Source organism: Euprymna scolopes, chromosome 37 (assembly GCF_053919585.1).
Source record: "Euprymna scolopes isolate OS-2025 chromosome 37, ASM5391958v1, whole genome shotgun sequence".
NCBI classification, from domain to species: Eukaryota; Metazoa; Mollusca; class Cephalopoda; order Sepiida; family Sepiolidae; genus Euprymna; species Euprymna scolopes.
In genome coordinates this window covers 15,655,943-15,679,046 of record NC_136518.1, presented here as the reverse complement: position 1 = coordinate 15,679,046, position 23,104 = coordinate 15,655,943, and the positions used below count along the sequence as shown (strand labels likewise).

The 23,104-nt window shown below is 35.0% G+C and overlaps 4 non-coding genes across 4 annotated transcripts; 3 read left to right on the top strand and 1 right to left on the bottom strand.

Moving 5' to 3' along the window:
- Positions 1-10,253: 10,253 nt before the first annotated feature.
- Positions 10,254-10,327, top strand: Trnat-cgu (transfer RNA threonine (anticodon CGU)). Its single transcript has one exon. It is a non-coding gene; the product is annotated as a tRNA-Thr (tRNA).
- A 2,892-nt stretch (positions 10,328-13,219) lies between these two features.
- On the bottom strand, positions 13,220-13,302 carry Trnal-uaa (transfer RNA leucine (anticodon UAA)). The gene has a single exon. It is a non-coding gene; the product is annotated as a tRNA-Leu (tRNA).
- Positions 13,303-15,885: 2,583 nt separating this feature from the next.
- Trnal-uaa (transfer RNA leucine (anticodon UAA)) lies at positions 15,886-15,968 on the top strand. The gene has a single exon. It is a non-coding gene; the product is annotated as a tRNA-Leu (tRNA).
- Positions 15,969-20,557: 4,589 nt separating this feature from the next.
- On the top strand, positions 20,558-20,629 carry Trnap-cgg (transfer RNA proline (anticodon CGG)). Its single transcript has one exon. It is a non-coding gene; the product is annotated as a tRNA-Pro (tRNA).
- The last annotated feature ends 2,475 nt before the right edge of the window (positions 20,630-23,104 follow it).

Genomic DNA, 23,104 nt, shown 5'->3' with positions numbered 1-23,104 from the left:
ATTGCTTTTTTTTACATAGGCATAAGCACTTATCAAGGCCCCGAGACCACTCGAGGATAAAGCTTAAGAGTGTACAGTAGTCAATTGGACAATATAGTAATCGTTAGTAATGGAAATTCGGTAAATTTGTTAACTTAAGTGGAACGGCTCATCAAGAACGTGTATACGTTGGACTTGAAGACAACCATATTGTAGTCAGTTGGAAAGCAGGAAAACGGAAGGCAGTTCCACAAGCGTGCAGTTCTAAGAAAGAAGTTTTGTTCATGAAATCTACGTTTAGGTTTAGGCACAGATAAAGAGTGGGGGAATTATTGATAGTGTTTTCAGCTAGACGAGTGTTTTTTGTGAAAGTTTGGCGAGGGAGGTTCATTGAAGCTCAGTCGAGCACTTGCCATGAAAATAACGATAAAGCAGAGACAAACTAGCGACATCTCTTCTGTGAGAAAGAGGTTGCAAGGAAGAGAAAAGGACATCTCCTACGAGGCTACGAAGTCTATTTTGAACTGTCAAGACAGGATAAGCCCTTTCTAGCAACTCCTACCCAGATGTGGCAAGAGTACTCCATCCTTGGACGTACCTGGCTCTTATATAGATAGAGAATTGCATCAGCAGTGAGATATCTACTAGATCGATAGAAGGATCCTACTATTTTTCCAGCGGCCTTGGCAATAGATTTGATGTACCTGTTCCATTTAAGAACAGGAGTAAAGGTCAAGCCCAGAAGCTTGTCAAAACATGAGACCTCCCCAAGACGAGAGCCATTCATTTCAATTAATGTCAGATGGGGATCAAAGCGTAAAGATAGAAGCTTGGTTTTAGATTCATTAAGAATCAGCGCTTATCATGGCTGTAAAGCCACTTGAGAATAAGTGTTAATGAATGTCAGGTCGACGGGACAACTTCGTGATGATTGGTAATAATATAAGGAATTAAGCCAACAAAAATACTACTTCAGGATCAAAAACTTGCGAATGATAAGTCTTACATGGGATAGATTCTGACCCTGAAAACATCAAATCTTCTCCCTAATTCTGTGTAGCAATAACACGTCATTGTCAGTCGTCGGGTTATGTTCTTGTAAGTTCTCTGATACATCTGGTATATCAGTCAAGTAATATTGAGTGATTATTTTTCACAATCCAAAAATCACGTACACTGATCAAGTAATGCTGGGTGCTTATTTTTCACATTCCAAATATCACGTACATTGATCATTAATGGCAAGTGCTTAGTTCAGCCGCAAGAGTTTCAGGGTAGATCTGAAAATTATCTGAATTATTCTCCACCATCAAAACAATCAATAATCAATGATAACTTCCGAGACCACTTTCTTATAAACGAAAATAATTATAGCATGAGATAATTCCAGATACAATTCGTCCAAAGAAAAGTTAACTTATTCGGATTCTTGGCAGACATAAGCCAATTAAACGTGTTACTTCTATGCATGCGCAAATATACATTTACACCATTAAGAACGTTATTTACGACTTAGTAAATATATACTATGCCGTACACGCCGGTTCTAGTCATATCACCGAAGTTAAGCAACGTTGAGCCTGGTTAGTACAAAATGGGTGATCATTTGGGAATTCTAGGAGCTGTATGTGCTCTCCGCTTATCTCGGCATTTCTTTCCAGTCGTCCTGTACATACACTTCACTTGCCACTGGTATTTAACAATGTCGACTCAGGAGAGGTGTGGTTGGAAATTGTGCACCTCCTGCCACAAAAATTTCACACGCAGGCACCCCTATGTGGGTATTCATAGTCTGTCAAAGACTGAAGGAGCCTGCTGTCTCTCTCTATAAATATATATATATATTATTTAATATTATTTTACGTGCATCTTCGTCAGCACAGGTAAGGATCGAACTCATGAAATCAGTATCCGCATTCTAATATGCTACCAATGAACCACGGTTGATCACCACTTTAATGCACGGTTTTTTATCGCTTATAAAGATTTGTTGTGGGTATCCATAGTCTAAAGACTGAATGAGCCTGCCTGTGTTGAAATATATACTGTTTGTAAAGGCAGGATGTTTGAACTCAAATTCTGTCAGACTGCTTCGCGGTAAGAGTAGGAAAAGGCGACCTTAGACCCTGGACAGTTAGCTTTAAAGACTGACCTGTCCCGTTCGATGCCAGCAGGCAAGTCTCTCCTATCTACCAAATCAATGGCTTTTTCTCTTTATTTTCTTTCTGAATTGATGTTCTCTCTCTTTCTCTCTCTCTCTCTCTCTCTCTCTCTCTCTCTCTCTCTCTCCTTTTCGTAATCTAAGTTGATCTCTTGCTTGCCATAAAATACATGCCTTACCGCCGATATTTTCGTGTATGTCAATGCAGACACTGTCAACCAAATGTATAGATTATCTCGTTGGGAAATTAAATTTTTCTCTACGATATCTCAACAAAAACACATTCTATCATTTTCCCCCGAGATCTGGGATTTCTTAAATCTCGTGTTAAACACCTCACTAGCGCATCAGGCCCTTAGCCCGTAAGCAAGGTGATTTGATTCTGGCCGGCGCATGAAAATAGTGTTCTACTCGATCTTCCTTGTTTTTTTTTGTTGTTGCTGCTTATTTATTTATTTATTTATTTATTTATTATGACAAGTACGGTTGAAAAACTGTCACATGTCGACTTCAGCGCGTGTTGTTATCCAGACTAATATACATAGCGCATTTTTTGGACATGTTGGAATAACAGTTTAATGACAATTTCCTAGATCATCGGACTTAAGTACGCAGTGAAAACCAACCTACAAAATGCTCAAATAATCAATATTGAATACAGGAAAAAACATCGTTAAAAAAATGATCAAACAAAATACATTGAATAGGTATTCCTATCGCAAAAAGAAAAAAAAACGTGTAGCAATCAGAAATAATATTGGAAGACGTTCAAAATGTTATTATTTTAAAGTTAATTCTCATCCTCTTCCTTCATTATTATTACATTGTACAATATCTCTACAATTATATAAATGTCTGTGTGTGTGACTTTGTTCCTTATACACTCCGAAACGGTTAAATAGATTTTCTTTAAAATTTACAGAACTTTAGTGTATAAGTCTGGGGGTGATCTTAGTTAAGTCTTGTCTCAGAATACCCCCCGATAGTCACCGATGTGTGTTCGTCCGTCGAAACAACGAGGACCATCTGTTCATTCTGTAGGGTAGGGTGGGGGGTCATCATCGGTAAGAACGGATATGGCCGATAATCGATAATCGAAACCGTTTTTTATTTATTTATCTATCATCGGTAAAACCATTTTTTTCATGTCGTCGCTTAGCAACAATGATAGAACAAGGGGCCGTGAAAATTCTGCTGTGGGTAAGTTGAAACCGTGTTTTTTTTGGGGGGGGTGCATGACGTGGTCTGTGCGTTCAAACTCCGCACGTAAATTGTTATTTTTTTTTCATTAATTGCAAAAAATCTTATAAAACTTGGAAATTTACGTGCATTTTTTTCTCTTCTTTCTTTTTTTTTTTTTTTTTTTGTTGCAAGATGTGGTCTGTAGGTTCAAACCCCGCACGTAAATTTCTTAATGTTTTTTTTTCGTTAACTGGAAAGAAGTTTATATAGAGTCACTGTATAAAAGAAACAGTAGGTAGTATGCAGAATACCATATATTTTGGACTAAGTTATGTAATGAAAGCATGTGAAGCTTCCTCCCGGGCGATTTCACGGATTTCGATGACAATAAAAATATAGGAGTGCGAAATATTCGTTGATCATCATTCAATTCCGGACAACGTCGGGTATCCTATGCTAGTTAATAAAACAGTGATTTCAAAAGTTACAAAATAAATAAAATATGACTTAGGTGCCATCAGCTGGAATCGAAACTAAAACATACAGCTCTCCAGCATTACTCGTAACCATTTGAACTAAGTCCATACGCATATAAAGGCGTTAAAAAAAATAACGTTCTTAATGGTATAAATATATATTTGCGCAGGCATAGAAGAAACACGTTTAATAGACTTATGCCGCCCAGTTCCATTTTTTTTTTTTCAATTTTAACTCCTCGTCAGCTATTTTATCGGCTAACAAAACAAATTGAATTGGTTCCACAAGTCCAAATCCCCTATATATCAAGTATCACGTCCGTAGATAAAAAAAAAATCTCGTCATTAAAAAAAATCAAATTCAACCATTTTCAGTTTTTCTAGTTCGGCTTTATTGCGAGCAGTTTACCTCTGCAAGATTTTAATTTTGTAAGAAAAGAGATTAAGTTTGTAAGAAAAGAGAAAATAATTCGCCTTAAACGAGATAGAGCCAGATAGACTAAAGAGGAGAGAAAGAGAGAAAGGGGGAGAGAGAGAGAGAGAGAGAAAACAAGTAACACGGCTAGCTATCCGCTCCTTACCCATTTTCTACTCGCCTACCGGTAAGAATTCTGAAGTAAAATTGTGCATTTTTTTTATTATTAAATTATTTCAATTGCTGTTAATATCGACAAAATTACCGCATATACATAGACAAAATAAGACAGCAAAATTAAAAACGAATAACACCAAGCATAAATGAACTGTAAAAATAGTTATGCAATACTTATGGATCGTTCGTTGAAAGGATTTTTTTTTTTTACATAGGAATCACCACTTATCAAGACCTAAAGGCAACTTGAGGATAAGATTGTCAGCTGGTCGGTGAGACAACAACTCTGTAATGATCGGTAATGATGGAAATTAGATAGAATTTGATTATTAAAGACGATAGCTCAACAAGAATTTGTTTACATTGGACTTGAAAATGTTGTAGTTAGCTGGAAATTAGTTCCATGGTATAGAATTGCATAGACAGTAAATTCTAGGAAAGAAACTTTGATCGTGGAATGTGCATTTAGTTTTAGACACAGATAGAGAGTAGGGAAAATTGTTGACAGTGGTTGTAGCAAGATGAAAGTTTGTTGTGAATGTTTTCGGTGGGGGATAGCATAGATTAGAGCTTAGTTTAGCACTAGCTATGCTATATGTAACGTATTTCAGACGGTTTTATTGATTTGTATAAGAGTAAGGCGTTTTGATGGTAATCGTCGCGATGTGAGAAGCGTTAACTGCACCTTGCCACTGACACGTGCTTTCGTCTATGCCTCTTCTCCTCGAGGGCAGCTAAGCGGCTTTCTTAAAAAAGTATTTGTTTCCTCGGCTGCGATCTCTCCCCAAGTGTAACGTCGTCCGGGAACCAACACGTTGTATATTTCGTTGCAAAGGAGACCAAAAAGTAGGAAATAACTTCAACTCGCTTTTTGTTTTGTATAACGACATTCATTTTCTTCATTCTCTTGTAACCGCTGTGACGTCCCTCACGTGATCGTCTTCTCGAGAATCATTCACGTCTCGCACGTGATCGCGAACGTCATCCACGTTTCTAACGTGACCATTCTTTTTCTCTTTTGATAATTTTTTTTTCTTTTGGTGACATCATTTCGTGTGCATTTGCACACGCGCGTCCGCGCTATGTTACACAAGTGGTTTGTTCTTAGTATGTAAATCCGACAAGTTGGAGTCAAAACTGCACTTATTTAAGTTGGCATGTGGGGTATCTGTGCAGTGTTTTTTCTAATCACCCTGATTACAGCCTTCTTTCATACGTTGGCCATAGAAAATTTGCTTCGGCAGTCGGGTGTCTGGTATTCTACTCAACGTGGCCACTCCATCTCAGTTAACTTTTAATGACGAACATTTTAACGTTAGTGATCTCAGCCTTCTAGAGGACACTGATTTTGGTGCGGTAGTCCCGCCCCACCAGTTGATGTACAAAATGCTCAGAAGGCAACGAAAATGGAAGTTCCCCAGAATCATTAAATAGCGACGATACGTCGTCCATGTTTGAAGCATAAAGAAGCGTTGGAAGTACGACAAATTTGTATACCGCTGTCTTAATGCTCGTCCGAATGCCATCATCCTGGAAGACACGTGTTCAGAGACTACCATAAGCAGCACCGCCGCGTTTTAGCCAATATTAAATCTCACCTTGGATGTCAGCACATGATGAAAAATAGCTTCCGATGTATATTTTTTTTTTTACTAGATCATGGGTCACCACTTATCAATGCCTGAAGGCTATTCGGGGATAAGGTTAATGCGTGTCAGGTGACTGATGAGACAATACCGTGATGATCAGTAATGGTGGAACTTGGGTTATGTTTGTTTACTTAAGACGATGGCGCAGCAGGTGCTTGTCCACGTTAGACTTGAAAACGTCCATGTTATAGTCAGGTGGGAAGCAGTCCTGCGATATTGTGTTTCACAGACGAGTAGTTAGAGTAAATAAATTTTTCTCGTGGATTTTACGTTTACTTTTAGGGGTAGGTAGATAGTAATGGAAATCGTTCGCAGTTGTAGCTGGATGAGTATCTGTTGCAAATGTTCTAGGGGGCATAGATTGGAGCTCAGTTGAGAACGTAATAAAAATAACGATAGGAGAGAGATAGACTAGCAACATCTCTTCTGTGAGAAAGAGGAAGTAAGGTGAAGAAGAGGTTTTTTCCCAACTAGATTTCGAAGCCATTTTGAATCCCGTCAAGGTGTTATGAAAAGGGACAGACCCCAGCAAGTAAGAAAGCAAAACTTGATAAGTTTGAAAATGATATTTGGAAAAGGCTAGAATCGAACCCAGTAGGCAAGTGTTAAAAGATAATAGATCTCGAAATCCTAGGAATGCAGAACGATTGGCATTGTTCTCGCAAATAACAAAACAATATTATTGACAATCATCAATCATCCAGTTGGTATGAATAATCATCTAATATTTGTAAACTGCTGTCTTTGTCTGTCGTCATTCCAGCCAAAAGGAAAAGGTAAATGTGTTTCTGTCCATTATCTTGTAAACGAACTTTGTATACCCCTCCTTCCAAATAATGTGTCCCCTCTTCCATCATAAATAATGATCCTCCCCCTCTGATGTATTACACATTCCCCTCCTTCAATCATGAATTCGCACCTCTTATGTGTTATAAATATGAACTGTGTAATGTATATAAATGTCGTTATTATCTTCTGTTCTGAGTCCCCGAAATATATGTACCTCGCTACACAACAAATGTTGGAAAGGGTACTCTTAGCAGCTCCGTCCCTAGATGTCGCAATGTTACGTTATCTCTAATAATGGATTAGAAGATATGACGTGTTATATTATATATGTATGTTGTATTATAAAGGGAATCGTATGTCATCGTCTAGTCAGAGTTAATGTTGTGTGTGAATGACATGTATTTTCAGAACCTACCTCTGCTTCTTCGATGTTGGACTATCTGGAATTTTTCGTCCTGGGGGGAGACTTGATACCTGTTTTGGGATGAAGATTCAATCGCTTCAAGACAAGGAATTGGTTCTATAGTTTATTTCACTTTCCCAGATGTCTTGCAGAAGGTGGAAAGTGAAATTGGCCTGTGTGGGTTCTTCTTCTACACACGTCAGCGTTCGTCCCCCCCCCAGTGAAGGAGAGGAGACAACGGGAAGCCGTCCGTTCTCTTCTAAGTCCAAATCAAATCTCAACGATTCAGCAAACCTGATCACATGACTCACACGCAATCCATTCAGCTGATCTTGACTTCCGGTCTACGTGTCTAACTATGTGATTTAAACAGCTCTCTCTCTCTCTCTCTCTCTCTCTCTCTCTCTCTCTCTCTCTCTCTCTCTCTCTCTCTCTCTCTCTCTCTCTCTCTCTTGGTCCATTCTCTATCTAACAGCAACAGTACTCCACGTTATGATGTATTTGGCTCTTATACAAGCAGAGGATTGTATCAGAAGTGACATACCTTCTCGGGTGGTTGAATGATCTAACAATCTTACCAGTAACGGATCTTAAGCAAGTTTTCCATCTCAAGTTAGGAGTGAAGGTCAAACCCAGGAGGTATGTGAAATTGCTGACGTTTTACAAAGTTTTCCCCACGGATGCTGAGAACGGGAATCTTGTCGAACTCTGAAACCTGCACGGAATTTCAAACGGAACCTGTTAAAAAGTGTTCAGAAGCCAACGAAAATGGAAGTTTCCCAGAGCCATTAAGTAGCGACGATACGTCGTCCATGTCTGAAGCATAAAGAAGCGTTCGGAGTACGACAAATTTGTATACCGCTGTCTTAATGCTCATCCGAATGCCATCATCCTGGAAGACACGTGTTCAGAGACGACCATAAACAGAACCGGGGTCGTATGTTCTCGTTCCGTCAGCCATGGTCGAGTGCAAGTCCTAAGTAATTCAGAATTGTATTCTGAGTATCGTCCGCACTTAGGATTGAACTTTCAACCTCCACAAGAGTGTCATTTACAACTGAATTTTTGCCTTCTACTTTATCTATTAAGTCACAGGTACTTACCTTCGAAATTCCGTACAGATTCCGGAGTTCAACTGAAAGATTTCCGAGTTCAACTGAAAGACTCCCGAGTTCAACAAGATACATTTAAAGAAGGTCGGAGGTTACATCAACCGAAACGTTATGCGAATAACAATCTAGATGGGAACATATGCGATTACTACGATATTGTCCCATTGACTACTGTTCCCTATTCAACCCTTATCCTCGAGTGGCCTCTGTGCCTTAATAAGTAGCAACTATTATGTAAAAGAATAAATCAATAAATAATAAAACAAACAAAAAAAACAGTAGTCCGAGTAGTCTAAATATTAACGGACATTTAATGCATTTAATGCCGGAAATCATTCTAATATCTTATTGACTTTCCTTTTAAATTTCTCCGTTCCTGTTTTTCTAGAATGCACCAACATGCAAAAATTTAAGTGTGATGTGAACAAACATCTTGCTGAAGATGTTTCCTATAAATCTATCCCCTAATCACGGTAGCCTCTTACGTGTCAGTTGCAATCTTACTTGCTGAAATAACAAGATGCCTGGCCCCTTATTACTTTATTCACAACCACTGCTTGCGGTAACTTAACACGCATATAAGTCTTTTAAATCAGAGCACATATGTTACACATAATAAAATCAAATGTTGGTTGTTTTTCAGAATTTCTCCCATATGAAAAAAAAAAAAAATAATCTGTATGATGTATGTGCTCGTTCTCGTAACGAAACAAAAACAGCATATTCCCCAAATCACGTAAATTTATCAAGTTGTTCGATTTTTAAATTAGAAAATCAAAATTTATAAGCAACGGACGAACGGCTGTCTGGCTCGCCATTTGGAAACAATCTAAATGAAAAAAGGGAGATAACTCAACAATAATTCAAACTTGCGAGATTTAAGTTGTAATGCCTACGAATTCCCATTAATCGCTTTAAAATGATTTCCTTTATAAAAATAAAACTACTTGATCAATTTTCGAGATTTTTTCAAATATATTTTCATTTTGTCATGAGTATCAGTGTATTTTTTTTTTTAATTTTTGTTTTTCAATATGGAGGGATTCTGGACAAGAACCTAAAATATTTTTGACCAATTTTCTCTCTCTCTCTCTCTCTCTCTCTCTCTCTCTCTCTCTCTCTCTCTCTCTCTCTCTCTCTCTCTCTCTCTCTTGTAACGCTTACCGGACAAAGTTAGACACAAGTCCAGTCCAGCTAGCTCCCCAAATAGGCACACTGTGTGTGTGTGCACGCGCGTGCGAGAGAGAAAGATAATACCTTAAAAATGCAAGAGAGAGAGAGAGACAAATTAAATTAAAACATAAAAAAAACATCATTAAACAAACAAACAAAAGCATTAATAAACAAACAAAACAGTTTAGTGGGTGGTCGCTTTATTTAATGCATTGAACCTAAAATGATCACCCAGTTCTTGACCACATAGCCGTGTTTTTATATTTCCAAAATGGCCACCATGCAAAACAATGGTTACTCCTTCTGTCCTAGGCTATGTGATCGAGAATCTAGCAATCGATAATGCCTTCTGGTTAGGAAGGTGGTGATTATTTTACATTAGACTTCCTTTTTTTTTTGTCTTTTTTTTTTTGTATTTTTTTATTTTGTCGTTTTTTTTTGTATTTTTTTTTTTTTTTTTTTTGCAGGTGTTTGAAAGGTGTTGACGTTAAATCGCATAATAAAAAAAAAATCTTTTTTTATTTTTCCGTTGCCAGCGTGGGATAATTTTTACTTATATTTGCCTCAGTCTAGATAGATTTCTCTTGTTTCCACAAGGACTTGAAGGTCAAGTACGACAATTTTAAAAACAAATAACAAAAAACAGTCAGTCCAAGCGTAAACGCCATAAAACGGTTATCAACGTAGAAAAGGACACAATCCTATAAATCATTAAGCTGTACGGCTGCTGATCGTCTGCCCCTATAGCTCAGTGGTTCAGAGCACTGGTCTCGTAAACCAGGGGTCGTGAGTTCGAATCTCACTGGGGGCATTGGTTGAGAAATTAACGTATTTTTTCCGAAATATTAACGTAAATCTCACCTCTTTTGTTATTTTTAGACAAATTACAAATATGACGGCTGGATAAGACATACTTCTCTTTCCATTCCCCACATGCAGTATTAGATATAAATTGTAAAACCCACTTTTATATTATTCTTTGTTAAATACTTTTGATTAAGCATCATGCTTAATCAAAAGTATTTAATAATACTAGCAGTATCTACCCGGCATTGCCCGGAGTGATTTTACTTTCGTTTTTGTTTGTTTGTTTGTTTGTTTGTTTTTGTTGTTAATGTTTTGTTTTTTGTTGTTAGTTTATTTGGGTTTGTCTTACTACACACATAGATTCGAAAAAGTTGTCAAAAAAAAAAACAAATATATAGCAAATAAATTTTATCAAAGGCAAGATAAGTTACTTTTTTACCTAACTGGATATTTTTTTAGTGTTTTTATTTAATGTAACATGTTTTTCAGCTCAAAAAACGTACAGTGTTTACCGATGTATTGGAAAATTTTAAATGGCGCCCAACTCTCTGTTGAACACGTTGAGTTTGAGAAAATGAGTTAAAAATAAAAAGACTATACAAAATACTGTCAGAAACGCGTTCAATATGTTACGGTGACATAGGCTGATTATGTAGAAAAATAGATTCTGGAGCACAAAAGTTTGCTCGTTTTAATGGTACCACCCCCATCTTTGTAGCTCATCTCATCACCTTCGTGAGTTAAAAAATACGAACCTTTACTCCTCTTATATATATATATATATATATATATATATATATATATATATATATATATATATATATATATATATATATATATATATATATATATAAATATATATATTATATTATATTATATTATATTATTATATTATTATATATATATTAGTATTGGAGATATATATATATATATATATATATATATATATATATATATATATATATATATATATATATATAATATTAATATATATATATATATATATATATATATATATATATATATATATATATATATATATATATATATATATATTAGTATTGGGTCGATTAATCGAGAATCCAAAAAAATCGGAAATTTTTGGGGTATCGGAATCGGTATCGGAATCGGAAAAAGTTGTGCCTATTTTCCGATGCCAACAACGATTCTTTAAATTGTTCTTTTTTTATTTGATTTTCTTTAAATAGAAATATTCCACCGCTGATAGTAATACTAAAATAGTGAATATCTGTTGATTTTAACCTATTAAGTAAAACTAAAATGAATAGATCATCGCTCACAAGTGTATCCTTACGTTTAATAAAATATCTGCACATTTAACGTGTTTTTATGGTAATCGTGAAAAATTAACAACTTTATAGTTAAATATGTAGAGATTTAGAAAGAATCGGAATCAGAATCGGTAATTGTATCGGAATCGGGGATTTAATACGGAATCGGTAATTGTATCGGAATCGGTTATATATTGAAGTTCTATATAAAAAAAAAGAAGACTTTTAATCTCAAGTCCTTCCTTTGAAAACAATTTTGCTTGTAAATCAATCAATCTCTTGCAATCATTGTATTAGTTTTATTCCCAGAACTTACGCTAATCCTAATGCGGATCATCAGTTGTTTACCATGAAAAACTATTTCGGGAATTTACAAAAAAAAAAAAAATATTATCTTTTATCATGGCTCTCCAGCAGTGCTGATCAAACATCACCTCGCTCAGAAAAAAAAAAAAGACTAAAACGTTTTGGATATTAGATCTAGTTTTTTTTGCTCCAAAGTAATTAATTTCCTAATCCATCTATGTTATTTCTAATGCCTTCCTAACCTGTGTCAGTCGTCTTTGCCCAATAAAATAAGTGTTTGTTATTTGCAATATATATATATATATATATATATATATATATATATATATATATATATATATCATTCACACTGAGGAAGATCGAAGGATCGGTCGGAAATGATGTGCTTTTGAAGGAAACATTCTTGTTTTTGGGGGGGTTTTCAAAACACTTTTTGTATTCCTACACGTCAACACATAGGAAATAAATACAGAAAAGATATAAACATTTATATATTTTTCGTATTGATTTTTTATTCATGCATATTTAAATATGTGTGTGTGTGTGTGTGTGTGTGTGTGTGTGTGTGTGTGTGTGTGTGTAGTAAAGAGAGAGAGGGGGGAGAGAGATGTGTGTGTTTTATAGAAAAATCTTCTCATTGAAAATTTATTCAAGTTTTCGAAAAACATGTAAAGAAGGTATTAATTTTTTTAATTGTATGACAAGGAGTGTAGGGGAACTTTAAAAACCTTATTTAGCGGAGTTTCGAATTATATATATATATATATATATATATATATATATATATATATATATATATATATATGTATGTGTGTGTGTGTGTGTGTGTGTGTGTGTGTGTGTGTGTGTGTGTGTGTGTGTGTGTGTGTGTTGCAAATAACAAACACTTATTTTCTTTGCATAATTTGAAAATAAATTAGAAATAAGAACTAAAAAATGAAGGCGGTATACAAGAGTGAAAATGATTCCTCATTACTCTCCGGGACTATGCCGGTATACCGGCCTTGCTAGTAACAGTTAAAATTTAAACTTCGGTATTTCTACAAAATTTGAACTAAACTCTAACCTAACAGTAACCTTACACTTAGCTAACTTAATGTAATCATAATCTAATCCTAAACGGAGCAAAGTTTTTGCTTTAGTGCGGATAATTTGGATGTGTTTGATTTATTATGAAGACAAATCGTATTTATCTAAAGAAAAAAAGAAGAAAAAGAAAAAAAACAGCGTCACAATTTAGGATATGGTCTATCGCAATTATTTAAGATTAAAAAAAAAGAATTAAAAAAAAAAGAAACTAGCACGAGTGGGGTTCGAACCCACGCGGACATTCGTCCATTGGAACTTAAGTCCAACGCCTTAACCACTCGGCCATCGTGCTGGGTGATAAGCGCTCGAGGTATATGCAACAGTTAAATACATAACTTTATTATTAGTATTTTGGTATGTTTAAGTAATTATTAACTGGAAAATGGTTAATTACAATAACTATTATTATTCCAAACCTTTTTAAGCTTCTTCTTATCTATTTTTCTACATATACAGCTAAAGACGTTTGATAGTTTTCGCCAATTAAGAAGCGAAGTGCGTGTTTTTAGCTGTTGAAAAAAAAAACTGCTGTGTTTTTATATCAGCAGTTTCGTTTTCTTTGTCGACGAATTAGTCATCCGTTCGTAAAAGTGACGCCCACACCGGGTCGTTGGTTTGTTGCCTGCTACTGCGAACAGCAAGTTTTGTAGCTAAGGTTACCTGCCCCCAACAACGCTAAGGTCAAATATTTCTTAGGAGAATAGTTTCCTTTCTTACCCCCTTCCTATCCAAAAAAAGGGGGGGTACTAACTTTCAATGATCACTTGACGGGATAGTGTAGTCTCAATGATATTGAATTTTCTTGTTTATATGCAGTGTATCTGAATTCGTGGTCATGGGTCGCTATCAGTGGATTGTACCAAACAGAAATAAACAACGATTAAAGTGGCGTTTCTTCATTATAAAAGCGAAAGGCGAAAATCGAAATAAAGTAGCCACTGTTTCTTGGTCTAATCTAAGGCACTACGTTGTACTTCATAGTAAATAAACGCTTTAAAATAAATTAAAACGCAATTTCGTTTTGTTGTCTATGGTACAAAATGCATAACGTTATTTATTACATATTTTGCTTATTTGCAATTTTTCCGTTGTTAAGTACACTACAACTTTGCCAAATCAAGTAGAATGGTTCCATTGTGTGCCTAAAGTGGCACAAGTGAGTGCGCGTTAACTCGCCAGAAGTATTGTTTGTTTTCATCTTTGGTAATACATAAAAAAAAAATAAAATAACGGGTTTGTATTACTGTACACATAGATTGGAAAAAGTTGTCAAGAAAACAAATATATAACAAATAAATGTTATCAAAGGCAAGATTTACTTTTCTACCAAACTGGATAATTTTTTAGTGTTTTTATTAAATGTAAAATGTTTATTCGGTTCGAAAAACACAGTGCTTACCGATGTATGTATTTGAAAAATACAAATGGCGGCGGACTCTGCGTTGAACACGTTAAGTTTTAGAAAATGAGTCATAACTAAAAAACTAAATTAAAAAATTCTGTTAAAAACGCACCGAATATATGTCACGGTAACACATATTGAGTGAGTTTCTAACAGTATTTTGTATAGTTTTTCAGTTTTAACCCATTTTCCCAAATTTAACGTGTTCAACAAAGTCCGCCGCCATTTTTACTTTTCAAATACATACTGCGTGTTTTTCAAGCCGAGAAACATTTTACATTTAATAAAAACACTAAAAAAATTATCCAGTTTCGTAGAAAAGTAACTTATCTTGCCTTTTATAACATTTATTTGTTATATATTTGTTTTTTGACAACTTTTTTGAATCTATGTGTATAGTAATACAAACCCTAAATCTCTAACAATTGCGCCCCCAAAATAAAGATGGCGGAAATAAATACAGTTGATGTACAGGACGAAAGTGCGATACCATGTTGAGGTGTGTTTGCATACTTCTTGTGTTATCATTAAACAATTAAAAGAATAATTAGCTTTATTTTTTGTTACAATTCTTTAAATTTTTTTTTTTTTTTTTTAGTTTTAACATTAAAAAATAAACTTATTTTTTACATATCTTTAAATATTTTTTTGTTTGTTTGTGCCATCACAAAACAAAAAAAATGATTTTTTTTGTTTTATATTTCTATAAATGAATTTCTTTTGTTGAAATAATATATTAGATATATTAACACAAGTTTTTTTCTGTTTGTTTTTTTCTGTTTAATGGGGGTTTTCTGTTTAATATATTTCATCCATTTCATAATATTCTAAACTGAATATTATTTGTGTACTTTAAAAAAATATTTCTTTTAAAAATAATTATTTTGAAATTTGTAAATTTTAAGCATAATTAATTTTAAAATATTGTTTCTAAATTTTTAAACAATCTCAATAAAATTCAATAAATGTTTCGTTATCCAATGTTCTCTATTGTGACATTTCGTTACTTTAACTTGTTTTGAATTACCAAAAAGATTGATTAACAAACAATTAATAATTTTAAGAATTTTCAGTTTCTTATACTCAATTGGTCGCACAACTCTTTCGCGTAAAACATGCGGTAAAACTCAATAATTCGATAAATTCTATTTTTACTTTTAATTATTTTTTTTTTACTTGATCGGTTTTCGTAAATTTTGGAATTCATATTAATTTCGATATGACGCGTAAGTATGTAATAATGTTTTCACTTGAAATGCGTCGGTTTAAAAGATCACCAATCTATACAAGCGCCTGTTTTTCCTCGCTTAATACACAACGGGAAACACTGCTAGGAGGCGGACTACCCAAAAGTAGGCCAAAAACAACAACAAAACAAAACAAAAGCAAAAACAAAAACAACAGCAACAATCGCATGAGAAACTTGTAAACTGTTAAAGAGACAAAAGCTACTACAAAAAGTAGTTCATATATAGCACGATGGCCGAGTGGTTAAGGCGTTGGACTTAAGTTCCAATGGACGAATGTCCGCGTGGGTTCGAACCCCACTCGTGCTAAAGTAATTTTGTTTTTACTTTGTATAACGTTTGCATTTACGACTGTAAAAATGAATGGGTTGATTGTAAGTAATGATATGTACTTATATGAATATAGTAGAAAAATATTCCTTTTCAAACCTATACGAATGTGTGTGAGAAACAGCACTAAACTGTTTCCTCCGAAGGAGGAAGTTCTATGGAAGTATGGAATTTACAAACAGTCCCCAGTCGTACATTTATATATATATATATATATATATATATATATATATATAGGGGATATTATGTACATGAACTGATTATTATCACATTAATTATATTAAGCGTTAGCACTTTGGGCGCTTTCACGATATCATCAATTCCTAGAAGTGCCCCCCCCCCCGAACTGGAATTAATCGAACAAAAAAAATATGTATATGTGATTGTGTGTGTGTGTGTGTTTGTTTGTGTGTGTGTGTGTGTTTGTGTGTGTGTGTGTGTGTGTGTGTGTGTGTGTGTGTGTGTGTCTAACAACATAGGTACCATCGGTCTCGAATCAACAAGTGATCAACAATGATCGCGCCTTGTTTACTTTCTTCAGCCGAAGAAAATGTATCGAGACACAGAAATGGGTATGTTTGATCTGGCAGAACGGTGGTTCATTAAAATTGTGAGGTCTGCCTTCGCGCCTTCGTCCACAAAGTATGGAAATAAAAAGTTTAAAAATTAAAAAAAAAACGTTTACAAGTGTTTTTGATATAGATGTACGTAAGAATACTTTGATAAGTATGTTTAATTTAAATAGGGATGGTATAATAAAATTGTGGGGTCTGCGTTCGCGCCTGGCATCCATAGAATGGAAATAGGCACAAACTTTAATAAAGACTTTCCATATCTATCTGCGTAAGTATACTTTGATAATTATGCTTCAGTTTGAAGAAATATAGTATCATAAAATTATGGGATGTTCATTCGCGCCTGACCTCCATAGAATGGAAATATGTCACAAAGTTTAACAAGGTTTTTTAATATAGATCCACAGAATATTGTGATAAGTGTTTCAGTGTGAACAGGTATGGTATAATAAATTATGGGGTTTATCTATTTTATTTTTACTTTCATCATATTTTGCTTTGGTTTTGATACCCCCAAATTCGAAGCTATCTCATTACAACCCTTCCTTTTCATAACCTATCATACTTTCATAAATCAGAGTCCATTTTCTGTAGGCTGTTTTTGAACCCAGTCAACAACGGGTACTTTTGCTAGTATATATATATATATATATATATATATATATATATATATATATATATATATATATATATATATATAATGACTCGATGTCGATGTATGAGCTTCCGCCACAACAACTAAGATGTTCGGAAATCAAGGCAGATGATTTGTTTGTAGTGGTGAAGGCTTTGTGTAGAACAAACCACACTTTTTGGAATTACTGCTAACCTTTGTCGGTGCAGATGACTGCCACAGGACAGAGTATACAGTATAACGCAGGTTTTTACATCAGAGTTTTCTTCCTCTAGATGTATGTCTTAAAGAAGACTGAGGGTAGATCTCTCCCAGCGAATTAATGCGCCCTCAGGTACCAACCTGGAAATTTCTACGACTCGGCGCATTATATATATATATATATATATATATATATATATATATATATATATATGTGTGTGTGTGTGTGTGTGTGTGTGTGTGTGTGTGTGTACTAGCAGAGAGACCCGACGTTGCCCAGGATGGAATGATGATCAACGAATGTTTCACTCTCCTATATTGTATTATCATCGAAATCAATGAAATTGCCAATTTTTCAATTAAATCGATTAATTGCCTGCTCTAGTTGGGAACCCACCGCGGTGCACCCACCGCGGTGCACCCACCGGGAGTAAGTTTCACATGCCTCTTTGCAGTAACTTAGTCTACAATACTTCGTAGTTTACATACATTGTAGTTTGCACTGTAGAGAACCTAATTTTGATTTTTTTAAAATTATTTTTATATAATGGATTGAAGTAAAGTCTTAAAAGAAAAAGATCAAGTATCATTGTTCAATTGCGTTCTAAATATAAACATTCATTTCGCACGTGCTGCGCTGCCCCTGTCATATCAAAGGGCCTATTGTTCATTTTATCTGTCGAGCCCGTATGCTTGTGTGGAAATAAAATTTCTTAAATGCACTTGTGATGTTAAACTGTATAAGGCGTTAACTTTAGTAAAAATCGTCTGTTCCTTCTTTCATCGGAATTTTTTTCGCCTATCGATTATCGATACTTATCGATTATCGATCATCGATGCTTATCGAAGACATTCCGATGCAAAACTTATCTAAGGCACATAAAGTACATTTGTGTGAAATTTCAAAACCTCGGCCCAGCCGTTTAGTAGTCCATGCGGAACGAACTCACACACGGACGCGCGCGCACACACACACACACACACACACACACACACACACACACAAAGTTCCTTAATTTCTCATAGCCTTTCTGTCCGTTTCATTTTTTTCTCAGAAACTATTGGACGAATTTGGTTGGAACTTTTTATGGAACTTTATTGCGATAAGGTGCAGCAAAGTGAGTATTATGGTATGCGCTCGGTGCACAGTAATCTATACATTTCTGAGAATTAAAAATTCAATGAAACCGCAGTAAAGCGATTAATTAAATTACATCTATGATTCATGTTGTAGAGTTGTCAATTTCAATAATAGAGCTTATGTAAAAGTTTAGAGTCATGAAGTCAACCACATCCAGTCGACTCACTTGTGATCGTCCTCACACCAGTCGTCATCGATGATTACTCACTAAAGAAACCAGTGTATTTCTCTGGAGTCTGAGTGACAGCAAGTCTCTTCAGAATTCCAGTATACTCCGTTTCATTGCTTTGACATACTTGGTGTTATTGCATCAGCCGTTTACCTATGATTTTTTACTGATGAGGATATTTTTTCTGGAATTTTAGTCACAATAAACCTCATCATCATCATCAGCAGCAGCAGCAACAGCAGCAGCAGCAGCAGCAGTGCTTATGGGATTAACGACACGGACTGACAACCTTGGCATGCCAAGTTTGCCCTTTTCGTTACACAGAAACATTTTCACTTAGGGATGTTGGCAACCTTCACGTGGTCCCTCTCATAAGTCCTAAGTAGTACTAGGGAGTTTGAGAGAATTAAAACACCGAAAGGAATAGTACCATTCACACCTCGACAGGGAGAGCGGGAGTTAGTAATTGAATACTTGAGGGGGGGGATATTATTCCTCAAATCCATGAGAACGACGGTGGCAGTTATCAACGCTATGGTAAACGGCTGGTGCGAGAACTCAAAATGAGTATCAATGAAACAGAGAAAGTTTGGGGGACCTGCTTATCACAAAGATTCCATAGACGCGCTCTTTTTTCGCCAGTGAGCAATCACCGATAATAACAACGCACAAGGAATTTTATATTTTGTACAATATTCCTACAATAACATTTAGGCCCTGTCGGTGGGGCATTAGAATACGCCGACTGCCCCCCTGCAGAGGGTAAAAGTCCCTCAATGGGGGTCCTGGATATGACCTTAAACTATATCCAGTCCAGTGGTGAGGGCCCCAGCTTGTGTGCTTTGGGGAGTGTGGAGCCACCCTTTAATTACCATTGCTCCCAGGTCCACTCTGACCCGGAGTGATAGTACCTGTTAGGGTCCCGACTATGGGTTAAATAGAAACCGACGTGAAAACAACAAATATATTCTATTAAAAAAAAAAATTCTTCAAAATCTTTGGATTCGGCATTAAATAACCCGAAAAGGGTCGATATGCCGTAAAACAAAAACAACCAACCAACCAACTACAATAACATTTATCAGAAACCGTTGCGCGTTGCGGTATTATTGTATATTAACAGCATCCGTTAACCTCCCCCACCACCACCAGCACACACACACATAGAAAAAAAAATTACGTTTTTAAGGCGATTACATGTTTATGATCAGTTTCGGGTATAACTTGAACGTAAAATTCTACCGCATGTCCGGACCATTCTAGCGTTTGAGGGCAGTTAACCATTTTTTATTTTAGTTTTTTTTATTTATATATTTTTGTATGGGAGATCAATCTTGGGCGTTTTTGTTTTTATTTATTTATTTATTTATTTATTTATTTGTTTGTTTATTTTTAGGGGGGTTACATTTTTAGGCGCTTTTCTGTGGTTTTACATAACGTTTAAGACAAAATGTCACAAAAATTGATTAATCTCATTTTCATCAAATTATATACGAAACTGGTCCTGAACTCTGAATTCTATTTTTTATATAAGTTTTCAAAGTGTTCACTTGTAATCGCCTAAAAGAAGTAGAATCTCTTTTTTTTTCTTTTTTTTTTTTTTTTTTTTCGGTTTCGGAGATTCAACGTTGGGTGTTAATCTATAAAGGTACCACCGTTGCTTTCTGTAGAATATAAAAAGCACTTGTTGAAAATAAAATAAGTTTCAAATGGAAATAAAAAAATAACGACAACAGCACTTGTTTTCGCATCTTAAAATAAATCGCGCATCTAACAATGGAATCACATCTCCAACGCCACACATGGCTGACAATTAGATTACGTACCTGCTGTGCTTCGTATATAAATGGCTCGTTGGTCTAGGGGTATGATTCTCGCTTCGGGTGCGAGAGGTCCCGGGTTCAATTCCCGGACGAGCCCAACATATTTTAAAAGTTGTGTTTTCGATGTCTTGTACAATATTTTCAAAGTACGTTATATAAAAATAAATTTAATGGCTAACTATTTCAACCAAAAAAAGTAGCCGTAGCCTATATTAAAATCATATATAAACTTCAACTAGCATAGATGCGAGGTGTTGACCGGAGATTTTGACGCGAACCAATGTGTTTGTTTTTGTTTTTGTTGTTGTTTTTTATGTTTTTGTTTTTTTTTTGGTAAATTTTTACTTACACTCCACCTAACCATCGCCTTTAAAATGACAACTTTGTAAATTTCCGGGTATGTTGAAAAACGAATATCGTATTTAAATTTTCTACAAATAGATAATTTTCCGGATATTAAACAATGTAATTCCTTATGTTATAAGTAATGGCTTATTGTTGTACGTGCAAACGCGTTCCAGAAATATGCGCGCCCTGGAAATACGCGCGCCCCAGAAATATGCGCACTTGCGCGTACAACAATGGCCACCACTTTTAACATTAAAAATTACATTACTTAATATCCAGAAAAGTATTTATTTGCAGAAAATTTAAGTGTTACAGCATACCTGAAAACCTACTAAGTCGTCATTTTAAAGGTGATGGCTAAAGTGGAAAGTAAGTAAAAATTACATGGAAAATGCCTCAGTCTAAAAAGATTTATTAGGGCGCGAATCTAAAAAAAATATCTTTTGAATTATTTAGATTTATATGTTTGCTACGGTTAGCATCGGACGTTTTATTTCATTTTCTTTTCTTTTTTTCTGTTTTGAATAAAAATAGGGTTGGTTGGTTGGTTGTTTTTGTTTTACGGTATATCAACCCTTTTCAGGTTATTTAATGCCGAATCCAAAGATTTTGAAGAAAAATTTTTTTAATAGAATATATTTGTTGTTTTCACGTCGGTTTCTATTCAACCCATAGTTGGGACCCTAACAGGTACTACCACTCCGGGTCAGAGTGGACCTCGGAGCATTGGAGCAATGGTAATTAAAGGGTGGCTCCACACTCCCCAAAGCCCACAAGCTGGGGCCTCACCACTGGATATAGTTTAAGGTCATATCCAGGACCCCCATTGAGGGACTTTTACCCTCTGCAGGGGGGGGGGCAGTCGGCGTACTCTAATGCCCCACCGACAGGGCCAAAAAAATAGGGAAAATGTACAATTTAAGATTTTTCATTTTTTTTTTTTTTTAAGATTTTTAAGAGAATGGGGCGTTTCCTCAATTATGAAAATAGCGATGACTTGCAAAACAAACATCACCGTGAAAAAATCCCCGTGTTTTGCTAAGTAAAAGTAACGATAGCAACTGTTAACGAACTTTATCGAAAATTCTACCCATTACAAATCGAAATGTTCCTTTTCTTTCATTTTTTCCTCTAAACTAACCAAAATCTAAACCTAAACTTAACATTAACATAACCCAAAACTAACCATAAACTAATCATAAACTAAGTTTTTGATTTAGTTTACAAAATTAGCTTAGTTCCGTTCGTATTGTGTAAAAACATGGGAACTAAAAAAATAATCCTCATCCCACCCACGCCAAAATCCTTACACAGTGATCCCCTACTCTAAAACCTAAAATATTTGACGGGTATTTTTTTCGAGTTAAATCATTATTTTATATTCCATGCTGGGAGACGCGTCGTCCTACTAGTTTAATTTTCTGGTGCAACTTTATAACAGAGTATCCTCGGAAAAACACATTTAAGAGAAAACATTATTACGTCTATATCAGGCAGAAATTAGTATACATTCCAAAAATTATGAAAACTGATCTACTAGAAAAATAATTATAAGTAAAAACAGAATTTTTCGAAGTTGCGATTTTTTCACTTTAGATGCTTGAAATTAGGGGGAGATAACTGCAATCTACTGTTTAAGTTGCTTTGCGCACAATTCAATGACACTATCTTTCAGGTCGGCCATCTTGCTTTTTATTGCACATCTATTGGACCATTTTTCGTGATGTTTTGGAATATATATATATATATATATATATATATATATATATATATATAAAACATATATATATATATATATATATATATATATATATATATATGTTTTATATATATATATATATATATATATATATATATATATATATATATATATTAATTTTGACATTACACGTAAGTACGTAATAATGTTTTTCCTGAAATGCCTTTGGTCGAAAATACATAATTGGGTCGAATGAAACACTATAGTAAAGTTACACCAATGTTTGTATTTTTTTAAGGGAAATCGCTCGAGACAAGGTGTGAACGCACTGGATGTACAGAGCTAACAAGAACATAAGATGATTATCGCCAAAACATGAGATACTTACTGGCCTTAGTCTTAGGTAGGGGGAAAATGCGCAGTAGGTGTGTCAGAAACTTCGTGAAAAATATTGAATAATTCGACCCCTGTCTTTCCGAGCTAATAACTACTCGAAAAATGTAATTCAAACCCTAATTTTATTTT